This window comes from Anomaloglossus baeobatrachus, chromosome 1 (genome assembly GCF_048569485.1).
Source record: "Anomaloglossus baeobatrachus isolate aAnoBae1 chromosome 1, aAnoBae1.hap1, whole genome shotgun sequence".
In the NCBI taxonomy this organism is placed as follows: domain Eukaryota; kingdom Metazoa; phylum Chordata; class Amphibia; order Anura; family Aromobatidae; genus Anomaloglossus; species Anomaloglossus baeobatrachus.
In genome coordinates, this window is record NC_134353.1 from 719,019,308 (window position 1) to 719,040,925 (window position 21,618).

Here is a 21,618-nt window from a genome sequence, read left to right on the forward strand (position 1 = left end):
TCTCGGTCCGGGGCACACACCCGGACCAACTTCAGGCTCTTAGCTGTCACTCTTCTCTTTCCACTTTCACTACACCACTGCTCTCTCTCCTCTCCAAAACTGAACTGCCTGGTTTTCCCGCCTCCAGGACTGTGAACTCCTTGGTGGGTGGAGACCAACAGCCTGGCTCCACCCCCTGGTGTGGACATCAGCCCCTGGAGGAAGGCAACAAGGATTTCTGGTCTAGCTTAGATGTGCCTAACCGGGGTGTAGGGTGTGGTGATGTCATTACCTGTGACCCCTGGCTTTCCCAGGGCGTCACATTCCCCCTTAGCAAAATGCAGACCGTCCGCGGGCTGCCCGTCCAACACCGGTTTTATTTTTCTGAAAAAGATAAGAAAACAATACAAGTAGTAGAACATCATCCCACAACGGGAGGCACTTTTCTTAAACGTTACGGTAACAGTTTCAACGGGTACGGCTTCCGCTCTCACCCACCCAAGCAACCTGGCACTGATGCTGCCCCTAAGAACCAGACAGCACCCCTTGACCCCAGTCCTGCACCAAGCTACCCGAGCGGGATCTGTCCTTCCCCTCCAGAGGATCGCCACCGGTTCCGGTGGTGGCTGGGCCCCAGCCTGCTCCACTGCGGGCCCTTCCTCCAACCTGCCTCTGCGGAGGCGGTAACGGTAAGCTGCAACAAAACATATTTACAAGCCACTAACGTTTGTGGTTGCCCTGCAAGTTCACGGGCTTGTCCGTAAGGAATCCCTTACGCAACTTTTCAATCGGTCCCCACGGGGACAACAGTGCCGGCAACGGCCGGTTCAATCACGGTTCAATCAGGTGACTTCATCGGTTGATCACTTATCATTTTCTCATAACTTTCAACTTTTAAAACTTTAAACACACACACACTCTGATGGTCCCTACGGGGACTGTGGCAACGGTGCTCTGCTGCCATCACTGTGTATTTTCGTCCTCCCCACCCGGCTCTGGGTGGAAGAACACGGGCACCAGCCCCTCCAACGCATAGCAAGCATGGCGAGGAAGGGCCGCCCGATACCCGTTATTTCCACTCCGGGGGATATACGTGGCCTCCATGCCATGCAGAGCGACGACTCCTTCATCTTCTTCCAAAACGGGGTTGGTGTCAGGCCCGGAATCACTATCGTCCGTCCCTGCACCAGGCGGGTTACCGCCAGCTGCCGCAGCTTCCAGGCTTGCCACTCTCTCGGCCACTGTCACGAAGGGGTGTACGCCCGACGGGCCAGGCGTAGTGCGGTGCACGGGCAAGGAGGACGGAGGCGGCATGGGGGCCAGGGGTAGACCGGGTCCCTCAGCTGCAATGGCCGGTCCCTCGGGGACACAGGGCCGTGGGTCACTCACCAGCTCCTCCATCATGGCCTCCATTCTATACACTCGTGCCACGGCAGCTACCGCCTCCACCTCCGCGGTCCACTGCTCCATCAGTCCACAGATCTGGCTCCGGTAATGTCGGCAGATCCCTGCCATTCGGGCCCTCAGCCATGCCGCTGTCCCGGGCACCGGCTCGGTAGCCTCTGCATAGCTAGGTGGAGTGGACATTCTTTGCAGGGGTCGGCAGATCGTGGGGTCCCGGCGTCCCTATCTGTATAGCCGCGGCTACATGCGACCAGTCGCCATTTCGTCCCCCTTAGCCTCTTTCCGGCCCCTCCTCTATCGGGGGCGGGGTTTTGGCCTTCACGCCTCCACTACTCGAGAAGACGCTCGAGCGGGAACTTTTCGCGCCAAAGATGGCGGCTTCTGAAATTTTTCGGCCGGACACCACCTTGGATATGGGCCGGAGGAGCCCCTCTTTGCCCGCAGGCGCTGGCCCTGAGAAACTGGTGCCTTGGCAGTGGCGGTGTCTCTCTCATACGGTTGGACTGTTGCCTTCAATCGGGACTTAGCTGTTTGGAGACCCAGAGGTCCCCTTCACTGACGGATTTGGCAAATTCACGGCAACTCCTAGCCTTGCCGGGATCCGAAAGGCCCCTGCCAATGGTGCTGGCTTCTCCTTGTGTACCGGTCCGGTACCGCCGGGCCACCACCCGTCCGCGGTCCTTACGGTAACTCCGATAGGCCACTCCTGCAGACGGTCACCGCCGTCTGCTAACCTTACTGTCTCGGTCCGGGGCACACACCCGGACCAACTTCAGGCTCTTAGCTGTCACTCTTCTCTTTCCACTTTCACTACACCACTGCTCTCTCTCCTCTCCAAAACTGAACTGCCTGGTTTTCCCGCCTCCAGAACTGTGAAACCCTTGGTGGGTGGAGACCAACCGCCTGGCTCCACCCCCTGGTGTGGACATCAGCCCCTGGAGGAAGGCAACAAGGATTTCTGGTCTAGCTTAGATGTGCCTAACCAGGGTGTAGGGTGTGGTGATGTCATTACCTGTGACCCCTGGCTTGCCCAGGGCGTCACATGTGTGTGTGTGTGTGTGTGTGTGAGATCTGATGTGTGTGTGAGATCTGATGTCAGCCAGACGCAGGGGAGGCGTACAGCGTATCTGATGGGAGATCACAGAAGGATCTGGGAGCCATACAGACGCCCTGGGCTGGTAAGTATGACGATCCTGGGATGGGGGGCGGTCTGCTTTTTGTGGGGGGTAAACTTACCCCCAACCATGTCTCCTCGAGAATAAGACACCCCCTGAAAATAAGACATAGTGCTTTTTTTCAGGGCAAAAATAAATATAAGACAGTGTCTTATTTTCGGGGAAACAGGGTATGCGTGTAAAATCGGTCCGACTTGGCTGAAAATTACTTGGCTGATTTTAGTTCACGTTAGGAGCGATTGCAACGCAAGTGCAATGCTATTTTTGAATAATTTAATGATTTGGCTAGCGTATGTAATGCGTGTGTAATGCGTGTGTGTTCCTTTTTTTTCTCAGCAGCTGTCATCTGCCATTGAGCTCTGCTACATGGCCGCTGACAGCAGACATAGCCAGGGCGGTGTAGCAGAGCTGAATAGCCGCTGACAGCAGACACAGACAGAACCGCACAATCAGAATGAAGTCGGATGAACTTCACCCGACTTCATTGTCATCCCTCGGCTCTGTCTGTGTTGCATGGCCTGATTTTCGGTCACCGGTGAAGATCTCACCGATGACCGCAAATCCCATGAGTGACAGAAGTGAGCCGCACGATCAGCGGTGCCGTCACTGAGGTTACCCGCGGCCACAGCTGAAGTCCTCCCACTGAGATCTGTGGCCGCAGGTAACCTGAGTGACGTCATCGCTGATAGCGCGACTCACTTCAGTCGCTGTGGGGAGCTCACAGAGAGCGGTCGTGCTCTGTGACCGCTCTCTGTCAGCTTCTGATGTAGCAGAGCTGACAGCTTCGAGGGACCTCTGTGGATTACGTCGGACATGGAAGGGTATTTGGGGACTTGAATAAAGTGGTGAAAGAGGTTGTTTTTTTTGCTATTTATTTCAAATAAAGAATTTTTTGGTGTATGTCTTCATTTACTTTATCTTACAGGTTAATCATGGAAGGTATCTCGGGGAGACACTTGCCATGATTAATCTAGGACTTAGTGGCAGCTATGGGCTGCTGCCATTAACTCCTTATTACCTCGATTGCCAACGCACCAGGGCAATTCGGGATGGTCGGGTACAGTCCCGGGACTGTCGCATCTCATGGATGCGATATTCCGGGTGGCTGCTGGCTGATATTGTTAGGGTGGAAGGCTCCCCATAATGTGGGGCTCCCCATCCTGAGAATACCAGCCTGCAGCCGTGTGGCTTTACCCTGGCTGGTATTAAAATTGGGGGGACCAGACGCCGTTTTTTTAATTATTTATTTATTTTTTAAACTGCATGATATAGACCCGCCCACCGGCAGCTGTGATTGGTTGCAGAGAGACAGCTGTCACTCATTATGGGGGCGTGTCTGACTGCAACCAATCATAGGCGCCGGTGGGCGGGGAAAGCAGGGAATACGAGATTGAATAATGAGCGGCCGGCTTTTTTCAAAAGAGGAGAAGCCGCCAGAGCAGTGTGACCGCCGTGCAACGCCGCGCTGGTGATCGGGGATCAGTGAGTATGAGAGAGGGGGGGAAAGGAATAGACCGACATGGACAGAGAGAGAGAGAGACCGACAGAGAGAGAGACCGACCGACAGACCGACCGACAGAGAGAGAATAAAGAGAGGGAGAGACCGACTGACATTAATCACATGTTTCTCAAAACACTGGAAATGAGTGAGGTCTCACAATGTCGGTCAACCTCTATAATTGACCGACATTGTGAGACCTCACTCATTTCCAGTGTTTTGAGAAACATGCGATTAATGTATTTAGAAAAACGAATGTCACTAGGATGGTGTGAGTGCGAATCCGTGTGACATGCATTTTTTTCACGCTCCCATAGAGTTGCATTGGAAAGACTCATGTGAGAAACTCGCAAAAAAGCAGCCTGCTGCGATTTTGTTTCTCAGTCCGATTTGGACTGAGAAAAAAATCGCAGATGAGAGCTGAATCATCCACTAACATGTGTCCGATTGCAATGTGAGAATTTCTCGCATTGCACTACTGCGAGAAACTCGCAAGTGAGAAGCCGGCCTTAGGGGTGTCAGCATCACACGCAACAGTACATCCAGCTCCAGCACATACATCCACCCGCACCCTCTATATCACCCAGATCTGACAGAGTCCCCCATTACCGTTACACCAGCCAGGCCTCCGAGACCTTGTACCGCTCTCACTCAGAGGTAGTAAACTCACACCCAGGGGTGTCAGCGTCACACAACAGTACATTCAGCTCCAGCACATACATCCACCCGCACCCACTATATCACCCAGATCTGACAAAGTCCCCCATTACCGTTACACCAGCCAAGGCCCCCCAGAGCTTGTACCGCTCTCGCTCAGAGGCAGTATACTCACACCCAGGGGTGTCAGCATCACACGCAACAGTACATCCAGCTCCAGCACATACATCTACCAGCACCCACTATATCACCCTGATCTGACAAAATCCCTGTTACTGGTACACCAGCCAGGCCCCCAAGACCCTGTGCCGCCCTCGCTCAGAGGCAGTACACTCACACCCAGGGGTGTCAGCATCACTATATCACCCAGATCTGCTCTATGCTCTTCGTAGTTGTTTATTAGATCGGGTGCTAATGTACCAAGCAGGCAGACAGCCGTGAGCCACCTACCATGGGCCCGCGAGCCACAGGTTGGTGACCCTGCTCCAGGCTTTGTGCACATTGTGAGTTGTATACCTGGCATACCTGCTGAGTTTTTAACCCTTTCACAGGGAACAGGGAGCCAGCACTGGCAGTGTGAGAGCGGCGGACGCTGGTAACGAAGGTAAATATCGGGTAACCAAGAGAAGGGCTTTTTGGTTACCCGCTATTTACCATGATTACCAGCGTCCACAGAAGCCGGCTCCTGCTGCCTGCACATTTAGTTGTTGCTCTGTCGCTGTCACACACAGCGATCTGTGCTTCACAGCAGGACAGCAACAACTAAAAAATGGCCCAGGACATTCAGCAACAACCAACGACCTCACAGCAGGGGCCAGGTTGTTGCTGGATGTCACACTAAGCAACATTGCTAACAAGTTGTGCCTCAGCAGCGATGTTGCTAGCGATGTTGCTAGCGATGTTGCTTAGTGTGACGGTACCTTAACCACATATCTGCAGATTAGTAGATGCTTTGCACATGACTGGTTTTCTTTAAATGGACTATGAAGTTATCTGTAAGACTACCCAGGAGTTTCTGTTCATTTCATGTATACTGTGTGTCTGTACATATCGGTGCTTTATGAATTCATCTGTGCACAATTCCACATTGAGAGGTGAACGGGGCTGGTGACTTCACATCAAAAGATATCTACACAAGCAAGCGGCAGGTTTCACACTGCCTGTCCTATTCTCTAGAATGCCTCATCCTTTGTGAAGCAAGCAAATGTACTTAAAGGGAATCTGTCACCAGGTTTTTGCCTATCCATCTGAAAGCAGCATAATGTAGAGACAGAGACACTGATTCCAGCGATCTGTCACTTACTGAGCTGTTTGCCATCATTTTGATAAAACAAAATTTTTTCTCTGCTGTAGATCTAGCAGTTATACAGAGCTCATCAATATACTGGTCTACCTGACAGCACACCAAGTAGTCTTCTAATGATGATCTACTGCTGATTAATCAGCGATTTTATCAAAACTACACTAAGCAGCCCAGTAAGTGACACATCATTGGAATCTGGATCTATGCCCCTACATTATGCTGCTCTCAGATTAGGTGGCAAAAGCCTGGTGACAGATTCCCTTTAACCCCTTCACAACCAATGACATACGAATAAGTCATTGGTCTTGTCCCCCCGGTTACCGCGGGCTCTGGCGGCGATAATCCCCACACATGTCGGCTGACCTGATCAGCAGATGTGACTAACAGGCGTGGGTGGATCTCCACCTGTTAACCCCTTTGATCGCGCTGTCAAACTCTGACAGTGCATTTTAAAGGGCCATGGCGATGATCGTGCTGTTCCACGCCACCATCGGTGGCCCTGTGATGCGATCAAAATGTTACTATGACAGTACGGAGTCAAATGATGACCCCTGACGCTGTTGTGACTCACTTCCTGTGAGAATCAGCAAAGTTCTCACAGGAACACTGCATTTCTCCTGATCACAGCGATGCTGAAGCATCGCTGTGATCAGGAGGAGCGATCAGTGTACGCAGCCATAAAGTCCCCTAGGGGGACTAGAAAAAGCAATAAAAAATGTAGAAAAAAAAGTAAAAAAAATAAGAAAAACCTAAAAGTTCAATCACCCTCCTTTTGCCCCATTGAAAATAAAACAATTGAAAAAAAATTAAAAAAATACACATATTTGGTATCGCTGCATTCAGAAATACCCCATCTATCAAAATACAAAATGAATTACAGACGTACATGGCGTAGTGAGAGAATCATTCCAAACACCAAAATTACATTTTATTAAAATGCAATACCAGGTGATCAAAACAGCACATCTACATGAAAATGGTATAATTAAAAACATAAGCTCAAGACGCAAAAAATAAGCCATCACTGAGCCCCAGATCCCCAAAAATTAGAACTCTGAGTCTCAGAAAATGGTGACAAAAGCACAATTCTTTTTTCGATAAAATTCAGAATTTTTTTCACCACTTAGATAAAAGTAAAAGTATACAAGTTTGGTATTTACGAACTCGTACCGATGTGAGACATCATACTGACATGTCAACTTTACCATATAGTGAACATGGTGACTAAGAAAAACCCCAAACCATTGTGGAAATTCCTTTTTTTCACAATTTCTCCACATTTGGATTTTTTTTTCCCCGTTTTCCAGTACACTATATGGTAAAATGAATGGTGTCATTGAAATGTACAACTCGTTCCGCAAAGAAATAAGGCCTCATATGGCAATATTGATGGAAAAATAAAAAAGTTATGGCTCTTGGAAGAAGGGGAGGAAAAAAACAAGAATGAAAAACGGAAAATCGCCCAGGGGTGAAGGGGTTAAAAAGACAGTTTAAAGAAAACAACTACCCATCCCGACTTATTAATTGCACTCAAAAAGACTAAAGTGCTTATGCTTTATGAGCTTAATTGTGTTTTTAATTGAAGGAATTTAGGGTATGTCTGCATGCAGCAGTCTTGTCATATCCACAAAAATGCATCTTGTGGAAACTCATCAAAAAATGGGTCCTTTTTTGATCATACATTTTTAATCCCCAATGGGTGAAAAACGCAGGGAAAAACGCAAAAAAAAATTGACATGCTGCAGTTTTGTGTCACCACAAAACTGCAGTCCCAAAAAAAAGCAACGTGCATACAGCAAATCTGAAATATCATACTTTGCTGGGCAAGGAAAAGCATGCTGTTTGTGGTGACTAAAAGGTCACCCACAAACTACAACAAAAAAAGCATAAAAAACTGCAGCATGTGCATGGGGCCTTAGGGTGAGGCCCTGTGCGCACTAGCCGTTTTTTGCCGCAGATTTGCTGCATGTTTCGCTGCAGAAAATGTTCATAACATCTCTGCAGTGAATCACCAGCAAAACCTATGGAAAAAAAAAATGCTGAGCGCACTAGGCGGAATTTGACAGCTGCATGTTTTGCTGCAGGATTCCCTCCTATTCCCAATTATCGTTGCTGCTGCGTCTATGATGTAGTTCGTTGTTCCTGCGGCAGCACGCATCGCTATATATGACACCGCAGGAACGAGGAACCTCACCTTACCTGCGGCCGCCCGCAATGAGGAAGGAAGGAGGTGGGCGGGATGTTCGGCCCGCTCATCTCCACCCCTCCGCTTTGATTGGGTGGCCACTTAGTGACATTGCTGTGACACCGAACGAACCGCCCCCTTAGAAAGGAAGCGGTTCGCCGGTCACAGCGACGTCGCTAGGCAGGTAAGTAGTGTGACGGGTCTGAACGATGTTGTGCACCATGGGCAGCGATTTGCAAGTGTCGCACAACCGATGGGGGCAGGTACGCACGCTAGCGATATCGGTAACAATATTGCAGCGTGTAAAGCGGCCTTTACTCCAGGGTGCACAACACCATTCTTGATACATCAGGGCTATTGTGTCAATCAATTATAATCAACTCAATAAAGTACTTATATAAGAAAATAAGTGTTAACAATATTACAAATATTTAAAATAGCAAAGGACAGTTAGATGCTACAGGGAAAATCTTCTGACACAAATTTGTATAGAGAAAGATATCTTACTTGAGATCTACGAGAATGTATATATTTACTGTATGTTTTGCCATACTCAACCTTCATGACACACGGACTTGTTATGTGAGGGATTGAGGTGATTTCCATTCTTTTTCTCGAATTACCAAAAACAGAAACTCCCTGCCAAAATATGATTTTAAATAAGAGAGGTGGATGAGTACTATGTAGAGCCTAAGTACTGTATGTCTTGCTAGGTGAGGTAAAAAGGTGATCTGGTGACCTTGAAATTCAATTGGACCATTGTTTCTGGTCGACTGCATAGTCTCATGTTCATATAATGGCTGCCGATGGAGAAGCATGTGACCAGATGTCATGGGTGGCCTGTCTTGGATCAGAAGTTCACAATGCCTTATCATGCGCAGATCTGCAGCTTGCGTTTAACACTAGAACTACTGAGGTAGTCATTTTGACTACTTCGCACTATGTATTTCTATATAGGTGTCACGAATCCAGTAGTTCTAGTGTTAAATGCATCTGCTTGCTTTTGATGCTGTAGGGGTTAAGTATTCTTTCCTATCTGTCTGTCCTTTGGAACCTTATCCTTGGGTGCAGGTCTTTTGTGGCCTTTCTCATTCGCTAGAAATAGTCACGTGTCTTACCATCTGATGCTGGTTATAGAATCTCAACATTTTTATGCTGACCACTCTGGAAGGAGCCAGACTCTGGAAGGTATTACAACAATTACAGCGACAGTGTTAAGCTGCATTGGAGAAGTTTCGGGTGTTTTACTTTTGTGTCTATTCTCCCCTTGTCTGTCTCCCTTCCCTTGTGTTGTATTATTGTAGCGGTGAGACTAGTGCTCTTGTCGGCCTTCTCACCAACCAAGTTGAGTTAAGGGTAAGCAAGTACTTGTGCACATGATCGGCAACAGAAGGACCCGTATAGGGATGATAGGGAGTGCAGGGATCAGCCTCAGGTGAGTGACAGGAGGTGATCCTGCTCTACTCCCCTAGTGCCAGGACTTACCTGTGTATCGTGTTCTTTGTGTAGCCTGTATAATGTGCCGCTCTGTGGGTGGTCCCTTACACCTTCTGGAACCCCGGTAGTCACTGCATGACATTATAACCAGCCTCAATCTGGGGACATCCCTGCTTTTTGCCTTTGCACCTTTGCTTTTTGCCTTATTTGTACCTTTGCAGTTGCATCTCAAAATTTTAAAGGAGAATCATAACCCGGTCCTTGCAGGACACCCAAGTAGTATAACAACCTTTAACCACTTTTCTCGTCGGTTTTGGTAACCAAGGTTGCATAAGAACGTAGTTTATTTTATGTCGACCTGCAATGACTGCGCATGTTCTTAGACCCCACATACTTGTCCGTCTGGGTGTCTCCTACCTTTGGCCCTACCTACCAAACCATGTACTCATTTGTCTATGGACTTTATTACTGACCTTCTTTTGTCCACTGGAAAAATGGTGATCTTAGTAGTGGTGGATAGATTCAGTAAAATGGCACACTTCATTGCTTTACCTGCTCTTCCTAATGCAAAAATATTGGCTCCTGTGTTTGTTACTGAGATTGTGAAGCTTCATGGGGTTCTTTCTGATGTGGTATCAGATTGGGGAACCCAATTTGTCTCTAAATTTTGGAGGGCGTTTTATTATCTTCTGGGGGTTCATCTGTCTTTTTCTTCAGCGTTCCATCCCCAATTTAACAGGCAGACTGAACTCTTAAATCAAAGTGTGGAGGGTTACCTAAGGTGTTTTGTGTCTGATAACCAGGATAATTGGTCATCTTACTTAACTTTGGCTGAGTTTGCATTAAATAACCATCACAATGAATCCACTTACAAGTCACCCTTTTTTGGTGCTTACAGGTTCCACTCTCAGTTATGTGCTTTCATTGGGGAGGGGTTTTCGAAGGTTCCTGTGGAGGAACTATTTTCTTTGTCACCATCTTCCTTATGGCATGGAGTTCTGAACAACTTGAGGGTTATGGGAGGTAGGTAAAAATGCATGGCTGACAAAAGACATTCATCAGATCCAGACCTGCGTGTGAATGATTTGTATGGTTGTCCATTAGGAATATAAAGTTGAAAGTTCCATCTTGGAAACTGGGTCCTAGGTTTATCTGTACATATAAAATGATCGTTGTCATTAACCCTGTGGCCTTTTGGCTTAAACTACCCTCAGCACTTAAGATACATAAAGTTTTTCACAGGTCCTTACTCAAGAAATTTATCGTGTCTCTGGAGCCAACACCATTACCACAGCCTCCAATTATTTTTGATGATTCTCCCCAATATTTGGTAGACCGGAGGAGTTATGGCCCGAAGGAAAGGACATGGGTAACAGCATCAGAAAAGAATGCCAGTAGATTTCTGCTTTCATTTTAAGCGTCTCATCCAGACAAACCTGGTCTTGAGGATCTAGCGGCCTCTTGTACAAGGGGGGGATTCTGTCATGGGTGTGCCCCGATTTGGTTAGACTGCTGGCGAATCTGGGGCTAGACAATTACAACACTTATTATGCGCAGGTCTGCAACTTGTGTTTAAATTGATACTATAGAGGTTAAGGATTCTTTCCTATCTGGCTGTAATGTGGAGCCTTAATCTCAGTGCAGCTCTTTTGTGAGCACTGCCCATCGCTATAAATAGTCACGTGTCTTACCATCTTATGCCGGTTATAGAATCTCTTCAGTCTTAAGCTGACTACTTTAGAAAGAGCCAGTCTCTGGAAGAAGGTGAGGTGTCATGACAATTGCAGTGGTAGTGTTTAGCTTTAGAGGAGCTTGGAGTGTTTTCCTTTTGTGTCTATTTTCCCCTGTCTGTCTCCATTCCCTTGTGTTGTATTATTGTAGTGGTAAGACTAGTGCTCTCACCAGCCTTCTCACTAGCCAGGGTGAGTTCAGGGCAAGCAAGGTCCTAGGCTTATGATTGACGATGGGGGGAAGAACCCGTGTAGGGATATTAGGGAATGCGGGGATCAGCCTCAGGTGAGCAGCAGGAAATTACCCTGCTGTCCTCTCCTTAGCGCCAGAGCTCACCATTGTATTGTGTATTCTGTGTGTTGCGGCGCTCACTGGTTGTTCCCTTATACCTGGTGGAACCCCGGTAGTCACTGCGTGACACCAGACCTGTCCAGCAGTCTCCTTCAATTGTTAAACACCTTCACAGTAAAGGTGTTTTTAATTGGAGGAGGCTGAGGGAAATTACTGGTCACATACTACCCTATCTGCTGCCATCAGAGTTGTGTAGTCTGTGAGCAAGGCTGCGCTACAGAATGCAGGAAGGGAACTTGTAATCCTTTCATATTATATCTGTAAACATGAAGATAAAGTGGCTAACCCATTTAAAGATCAATTTACGTGACAAGAAAACAAGAAATATCAATGTGTGTTATTTTAAGAACTCAACTTCATGAGCCCCATTAAGAGTCTATTGTAATGCAGAACCAGGATGCAAATGGCAGATCCAAGCAGCAAAAAGCCAGCAATTTCTTTCCAGCACTAAAGTGAGGAAAACAAAATGTTAGTATTTGTACACTTGATATACACCTTTGTTTTTTGCACAACTTTGTAAATGCTAAATGTGTGTATACTCACCAAACCAAATTTTGCTTTAACATACCCTGGCACAGTATGCACCATCATACATTAGTTATTCTATAGGAAGGTGTATTCTAGTATCATTTTATATGCAGAGACATTAAATGTGACCCCAAGGCTGATGTATGCCCCTGTATACCTGTTCAGTCGTATTGTATATGTCAGTGGGTTCACTTGTCGCAGTGGGATGGCTTTACGCTTTTTTGATCAAAAATAGTGGTTACTAAGTACCCTATGTTTATTTATATGCATTATGCTTTTATTTAGTTGCAGCAGGGTATATGTTCATATTATTCTTACTTTAGAAAGTGTCTCTACAGAGTGAGAAGCAGGGAGAGTAATGTCAGCTCTGCTTCATCACTCTGTACAGACAAGTGTCTCTACAGAGCGAAAAGCAGGCTGACATTGAGGGTATGATTCCACTTGTGTATGACTCATGTGAGTCTCGCATTGCATCACCCTCACAGGAGTGCCTCAGCTGCATGGAAATACATGCAGCCAGCCCGCTCCTGTGAGGAGATTGTGCGCCGTGCTGAGTGACATCGATGTGTGACGCACACAGTGACAGTTAAAGTTCAATCGAGTTCATGAGCCATGGACTCGGGTGAACCCTGACGTCACTGCGAACATGGCCGAAAACAGCCGAAGACTGACGAGTTACAGCAGTGCAGTAAATACCCCCGGAAGTTGATGATCGAACCCAGAAGCAGAAGCGGCCGGGAGACAGAGTCTGCAGGACGCGTCGCGAGACCTGTAAGTATAATCATAATACTTTTTAATAATGTGCTTGTTTTTACAGCCCCTGGACCGAACTGTAACATGAGTTTCCCAGGAAAGCTCGTGTTCGGGATAGTGTGCACAAACACTATGTGTTCGGTACGTACCCTGAACTTTACAGTTCAGGTTCATGGTATGATCTGATCACCGTGGACGATCACAAAAATCACATCAGCAGAAAAACACAAGAGTAGTTGGAACTTGAGCTGACCGCAATCCCCATCCGCCAGACCACACCAGACGTAGCCGTGGAGCGTTCCTAAACACACCTAGATGCCTCATCACAGCCGGAGAAACTTACCACACCACACAGATAGGAATGAGGAACCTATCCTACCTCAGAGCAGTCCCCAAAGGAACAGCAATTCCCCAACATATAAAGCCAACGGTGATGTAAGAAAACACAACACACAGATAAGAAACAGACCAGCAAAAGCGAGGCCCGACTCCCTAGACAAAACAGGACAGGACAGACAACCAACCGTGACCAGCAAAAAACCCTGCAAAAGATACCAATCTCCTGATAATAAAAAATACTGAGACCACACAGACTCTCCCCCGCAATATCAGGTACTCTTATAAATAATGGGAGAAACAAAATACCAAAAAAAGCACAAGAAATACAAAAGTGCAAATAATCAAATAGAACAGGGAGAATCTCCCTTTTCTTGCAGTGGAGTCTGCAGAGGGGGAACCCCCATGCTCATCAAAACAGAAAGACAATTCCTCACATGCAAGAAAACAGACTTTAAGCAAAATAAAAAGAAAAACAAACACCCTTAGGTATGGATCAGGCAATAAATCAATGAACTTGCAACTTATTTGGAATAGTACAGGCACAGGATAAATGGAAGGACAAACTCCAAGCCAATTCAGAGACTGAGGAACAACATCTATAACCGACCCCAGCCAGCAAACACTGCTCTTCTATATAACCCAGGCTGATCTGCAATTGGGCTTCTCAAACTCCCAATTAACTCCCACACCTGTTGAGTCACAATCAACTTCACCCCCAGTCCTGACCACCAGAGGGAGCTCCAAACCATCACCCCCTCGGATGACATTCACAACAGGTTCGCCCATCACTATTCATCAGTCCAAGCTTAATGTGGAGTGGTGGCAGGAGAACTTTATTGGGATCAACTAAACTTTCCGCAACTATGTTCTTGAGTCCAAGTTGGAAAGTTCTTCTCATTGGCTAACTTTTTTGGCTCCAGTGATGAATCATATCCCAGCTGTCCCATTCTCACAAAAAACATGGATATTTCATGTGTCTTCCTTGGTGCCCAAGAAGCAAAGAGAGAACTTTGAGATCTCCACATACTTGCCATCCTTGAACCTCATAGTTAAGTTTCTTGAGAATAAAGTCTAAATTCTCATAGCTTTCATACAAGCACTTAAGCATACTGCCATTGTGCGCTAGTACAGCTTTCTGACTTTTTTTTCGGATGAATCCATAAAGCCTCTACCCACATTGTACTCAATGTTACATTTTTACATCAGCCAAGTAACATCACTGCAATATACGGTATTTTTCAGATTATAAGACGCACTTTTCCTCCCAAAAATTTGGGAGGAAAATGTGGGGATCATCTTAGCTGAATGTAGCAGAGGGAGGGGCGATGCTGTGGGCTGTGCTACTGGTGGTAGGTGCGTATCTGGATGGTGTATAAATATGAGAAAAAATTCCAGCCGCACACTGTGAAAAACCAAAATAAATTCTACCTTATACATAAATGGAGGTATTTAGAATATTATAATGGCCATTGTAATACCAGCCCAGCGCCCCTTCACGGCATCCTCCTTTGCTGGGTCCTACACTACACTGCATCTTCTCTGGGTTTTAAAAACCTACAAGATCAGCAAGGTGAACAAAAAGGAGGCTAATGAAGCAGCCAAGGAGCTGGGGTGCAAATCCAGCAAACAGAGCACCACTCCCTGTTATATGCATTATACAATAGAAAAAACAGAATGAAACAGGGGTTCCCTTGCTGGTTTCCCATGCTGGTACTAACCTGACTTCAAACCGTACTGGCAGCACCTTTACAATGTGAACAGGTGCGTATCTAGATATGCACCTGTTCACATTTTAAAGGTGCTGCCAGTACGGTTTGAAGTCAGGTTAGTACCAGCATGGGAAAACAGCAAGGGAACCCCTGTTTCATTCTGTTTTTTCTATTGTATAATGCATATAACAGGGAGTGGTGCTCTGTTGGCTGGATTTGCACCCCAGCTCCTGGCTCCTTCATTAGGCTGGTTTCACATCAGCGTTTTTCTGACGGTCGGCAGAAAAACGCAAACCGCATGTTGCCGGATCCGTTGTCATGTTTGCATGCGCCGGTGATTTGCAGTTTTTTACCATGTTGCAAAAACGCAACATGTAGCGTTTTTTGCCTCCGTCCAAAAACTGCAGCTCACCGGATCCTGTACATTGCAGCAGTAGCTGCAATGTATTTCAATGGGTGCCGGTTCCGGTTTTAACACTTGCGGTTGTATGCGGCTGGATGGTTCCTTTTTGCTGTAATAAACATGGTCTGAAACACATAGTTATCTTTTAAAATCTTCAAAATCTTTATTTTCAATTAAATTCCATAATATATAATATCTATTTATATATTTATTAAGAAATATATATATATATTTCTAAATAGATATATAAATGTATATATATATTATAATATCTCTATATATCTATATTTATATTTCATAATATATCTATCAATATTCATCTATCTTTATCTATCTATCTATAGCAAGCTAACAATGTCGGTCAATCTCTATCTCTGTCAGTCGGTCTCTCCCTCTCGGTCTCTATTCTCTCCCTGTCGGTCTCTCTCTCTCTCTGTCTCTATCTCTCTCTCTGTCCATGTCGGTCTATCCCTTCACCCCCTCTCTCATACTCACCGATCCCCGGTCACCGACGCGGCACTGCACGGTGTTCACACTGTGGCGGCTTCTCCTCTCTTGAAAAAGCCGGCTGCTCATTATTCAATCTCGTATTCCCTGCTTTCCCCGCCCACCGGCACCTATCATTGGTTGCAGTCAGACACGCCCCCACGATGAGTGACAGCTGTCTCACTGCAACCAAACACAGCTGCCGGTGGGCGGGTCTATATCATGAAGTAAAATAAATAAATAATTAATTTAAAAAAAACGGCGTGGGGTCCCCCCCAATTTTGATACCAGCCTGGGTAAAGCCACACGGCTGAAGGCTGGTATTCTCAGGATGGGGAGCTTCACCTTATGGGGAGCCCAACCCACCCTAAAAATATCAGCCTGCAGCCACACGGAGTAGTCGCATCCATGAGATGCGACAGTCCCGGGACGTACCCAGCTCATCCCGAATTGCCCTGGTGCAGTGGCAATCGAGATAATATGGAGTTAATGGCAGCAGCCCATAGCTGCCACTAAGTCCTAGGTTAATCATGGCAGATGTCTCCCCGAAATACCTTCCATGATTAACCTGTAAGTTACAGTAAATAAACACACACATCCAAAAAATCCTTTATTTGTAATAAAAGACAAAAAACAGCAACCTCTTTCACCATTTTAATAAAGTCCCCAAATACCCCTCCATGTCCGACGTAATCCACAGCGGTCCCACGACGCTTTCAGCTCTGCTACATCGGAAGCTGACAGAGAGCGGCACAGACCACGACCGCTCTCTGTGATCTCCCCGCAGTGACTGAAGTTAGTCGAGCTATCAGCGATGACATTACTCAGGTTACCCGCGGCCACAGATTTCATGTGGAGGACTTTAGCTGTGGCCGCGGGTAACCTCAGTGATGGCACCGCTGATAGCACGGCTCACTGCGGTCACTCAAGGGATTTGCAGTCACCAATGAGATCACCAGTGACCAAAAATCAGGCCATGCCACACAGACAGAGCCGCGGGATGACAATGAAGTCGGGTGAAGTTCATCCGACTTCATTCTGATCGTAAGGCTCTGTTTGTGTCTGCTGTCAGCAGCCATTCAGCTCTGCTACATCGCTCTGTCTGTGTCTGCTGTCAGCGGCCATGTAGCAGAGCTGAATGGCAGATGACATAGAAAAAACGGATCCGTCAAAACTAATAAAAAAAACAGCACCCAAATACATGCAAACGCAAGTGAACGGTCCGTTTTTATGCTGGATCCAGTAGACGGATCCAGTTAGAAAATGTTCAGGTCACTTGCGGTGGCATGCGTTGGACTCCAAAAAAACGGATCCAGTAACATGCAGTTTGCGTTTTTTTGTCCCAAGACAAAAAAATGCTGATGTGAAACCAGCCTTAGCGTCCTTTTTGTTCACCTTGCTGATTTTGTAGGTTTTTAAAACCCAGAGAAGATGCAGAGTAGTGTAGGACCCAGCAAAGGAGGTTGCCGTGAAGGGGCACTGGGCTGGTATTACAATGGCCATTATAATATTCTAAATACCTCCATTTATGTATAAGGTAGAATTTATTTTGGTTTTTCACAGTGTGCAGCTGGAATTTTTTCTCACACACACACACACACACACACACACACACACACACACACACACACACACACACACACACACACACACACACATACATATATATATATTGGCACTGGACCCGTGGAAGCTAAGTTCTAGCGAAACGGCACGCCGTCGTCCGGCGTTGTATGGCTTGTCTCACCCTCCCCACCGCTTGTACCCTCATGTTTCCCCTGCAATAAAGACGGAGTGATATGGTGATCATCTGGAGTGCGACTTTCTTTCTCCTTTGGATTTATCTTGGTCTTCACCGCAAGTCTGCACCATGATCCCCTCCATGGCTCAGCAGGGCTCAAGTAGCTGAACGTGTAGTAACACGCGGAGTAGGTGGTGCACCGGGACTCTTACCTCTTTCATATATATATATATATATATATATATATATACATATATATACAGTACAGACCGAAAGTTTGGACACACCTTCTCATTCAAAGAGTTTTCTTTATATTCATGACTCTGAAAATTGTAGATTCACAATGAAGGCGTCAAAACTAAGAATTAACACATGTGGAATGAAATACTTAACAAAAAAGTGTGAAACAACTGAAAATATGTCTTATATTCTAGGTTCTTCAAAGTTGCCACCTTTTGCTTTGATTACTGCTTTGTACACTCTTGGCATTCTCTTGATGAGCTTCAAGAGGTAGTCACCGGAAATGGTTTTCACTTCACAGTGTTACGCTCACCGAGGAGCGTCGAGCGTCCGGAGGTGGACCCACTGGACCGTGCACCGGACTCCCCTGAGAAGGCGACCAGCAGCGAACCCCTATACAGGGACTGGGCGGCGCCTCCCCAGAAGGCCTAAATGCACGGCAGCCAGGAACCGGTAGTAGGAGTCTCTGTAGGGCCAGGTGTAGCAAGGTTGTGACGTCCAGAGCCGGCAGGACACGGAAACTGCACCGGAGATGTTCACAGCAGGTGACGTCCGCCGCAGGTACGGCACGGATAATGTCCACGGCAGGTAGGGCACGGTGACGTCCACTGTCGGTATGAGCGGTGACGTCCAGAGCAGGTACGGCACAGATAATGTCCACGGTAGGTAGGGCACGGTGACGTCCACTGTCGGTATGAGCGGATGGCACTACGGTGAGACAAGGGATTAGAACCAGGTATCAATGCACAGAAAACAGATAACAGCACAAGGGGTCTGGACACTGGCAAGGCTCTAATGGAAGCGTTGCTCGGGCGCCTGCTGCTGGGGGAGCTGAACCTAAATACCCATTAGGTAACAGGTGACCTCTGAGGTCACTTCCAGAAAACGGGGCATACCGCTTTAAGAAAGGGGGCGTGGCCTCGCGCACAGCCTAGAGTCACTTACTGCAGCTCTGTGTAAGGAAGGGAGACAGGAAGAGGCTGCAGCATGCCTGGGAGCAGTAGCAACGTCTGCAGAGCCATGGGACCGGTAAGAGGAAGGCCGTCGCTGCCTGGGGCTATGACTGGGAGTGCTAGTGGGAGCCATGCTGGGACTGGGCACATGTGAGGGAGCGCGCCCCCCACGGGGTCTGGTGGGACCAGGCGCTACAGTACCCCCCCTGAAGACCCCCCCCTCCTCAGGAAGCTCCGGAGGAGACGAGGAGCATCCATGTCCTCCGCAGGTATCCACGTCCTCTCCTCAGGACCGAACCCCTTCCAGTCTACCAGATAGTAGGTTCTACCTCGGACCTCCTTAGCCGCAAGGATGGCTTTTACCTCATAGAAGTCGTCATCACCAACAGGAGGAGGCGTAGTACCAGGATCACTGTGGAAACGGCTCAGGACCACCGGCTTGAGGAGGGACACATGGAAGGAGTTCGGGATGCGAAGTGTAGACGGCAGCTTCAACTTGTAGGACACCTCATTGATCCATCGGAGCACTTCAAAGGGACCAATAAAGCGGGGACCCAGCTTGTAGGACGGCATCTTCAGGCGGACATACTTGGATGAGAGCCAGACTTTATCTCCGGGTTGAAAGAAAGGAACATCCAGACGTTTCTTGTCAGCGTGTTTCTTCATGCGGACATAGGAATGTTCCAGAGCCGACTTGGTCTCAGCCCAGACGGCGGAGAAGGACCTCACAAGGTCATCAGCTGCAGGGTTGCCGGAAGAACATGTCACAGGGCACGGCACTTTGGGTCGCTGTCCATACACCACCTGGAACGGGGATTTAGCAGAGGACTCACTGTCATGATTGTTGTAGGAGACAGAAGTGTGGAATGAATTGCCGGTAATAGTTGGCGAATCCCAGGAATCGCTGGATAGCCTTCAACCCTTCCGGACGGGACCAATTCAGTACGGCTGATACCTTATCAGGGTCCATCTTCAGGCCAGTATCAGAGACTATGTGGCCAAGGAATGGTAGCGAGGTCTGCTCAAACAGGCATTTCTCGAGTTTGGCGTAAAGGCGATTCTCTCTCAATCTCCGCAGGACAAGACGGACATGTCTTCGGTGGGTATGCAAGTCCGGAGAGAAGATAAGGATGTCGTCTAAATACACAACCACACAGGTGTATAGAAGGTCACGGAAGACGTTGTTCACGAACTCCTGGAAGACCGCTGGAGCGTTACTGAGCCCGAAGGGCATCACTCGATATTCATAGTGCCCATCCCGAGTGTTGAACGCAGTCTTCCATACATCTCCCGACCGAATGCAGACCAGATTGTACGCACCCCGGAGATCTAATTTGGAGAAGATCTTGGCACCTTGAAAGCGGTCAAACAGTTCCGGTATCAGGGGTAGCGGGTATCTGTTCTTCACCGTGATCTTATTCAATCCGCGGTAGTCAATGCAAGGCCGTAGACCCCCGTCCTTTTTCCCCACAAAGAAGAAACCCGCTCCGGCAGGAGAGGAGGATTTTTGGATGAAGCCTCGTGGTAGATTTTCCTTTATGTAATCAGACATGGCTTGGGTCTCTTCTCGGGACAGAGGGTAGATGCGCCCACGCGGAGGGGTTGCCCCGGGGAGCAGGTCGATGGGACAATCGTAGCTTCTGTGTGGCGGCAACGTCTCAGCCTCCTTCTTGTCAACGACATCGGCATAGGCCCAATAGGCAGGGGGTAACCCGGGAAGGGTGACCGGTTCAACGGGTCGGTGCGGAGGATGCACTGGTTTCAGGCAGTTGCTGTGGCAAGACGCACCCCATTGCAGGATGTCTCCAGAATCCCAGTCCAGTACTGGCTTGTGCGACCGAAGCCAGGGTATTCCCAGTAGTAGGGCATGCGTCATGCCAGGGACTACGTGGAAGGCGATGGTCTCAGAGTGTAGCAACCCCACTTGCATAGTACAGTTCTCCGTGATGTACCGGATGGGTTCGGATAGCGGTTTTCCATCCACGGAAGAAAGACTGATTGGGGTAGCAAGACATCGGACGGGAATCTGGTGTAGGTCCACCACGGCTTGTTGGATAAAGTTCCCGGCAGAGCCTGAATCCAGGAATGCATGCTCTGACAACCGGATGGAACCACAGGACAGGGATACAGGTACATGGAGAAAAGGAGAGGACTTGGCATGACCTAGGGTGGCCTCTCCGATGGACCCTAGGCTCTGTAGTTTCCCAGCTTTACTGGACAGTCCTGAATCAGATGTTTGGCACTTCCGCAGAAGAAGCACTCTCCTGCCATTCTCCGATTCCTCTGTCGCAGTCTGGACTCACTGACGCGATCGACCTCCATGGGTTCGTGCGGAGCAGTAGGCCGGGTGGAGGGAGGTGACATCGGCCTTTGGAAGGTGGGTGCAAGGCGTGGGGTTCTTCTCGCCCGGGTGACTTCTCTGGCACGCTCTTGGAAACGGAGATCAATACGGGTAACCAGAGAGATCAGCTCTTCCAGGGTGGTAGGTACATCCCGGCCGGCCAGTTCATCCTTGATTTTACCGGATAACCCTTCCCAGAAGGCAGCTACCAAGGCGTCATTGTTCCACTTGAGTTCGGAGGACAGAGTGCGGAGTTCGATTGCATACTGTCCCACGGTGAGATTCCCCTGGTGGATTCTCATGAGCGAAGAGGCAGTAGACGAGAGACGGCCTGGCTCATCGAACACCTTACGGAAGGTGGTCAGAAAGACGGACAGGACTTGAACGGTCGGGTCATTCCTCTCC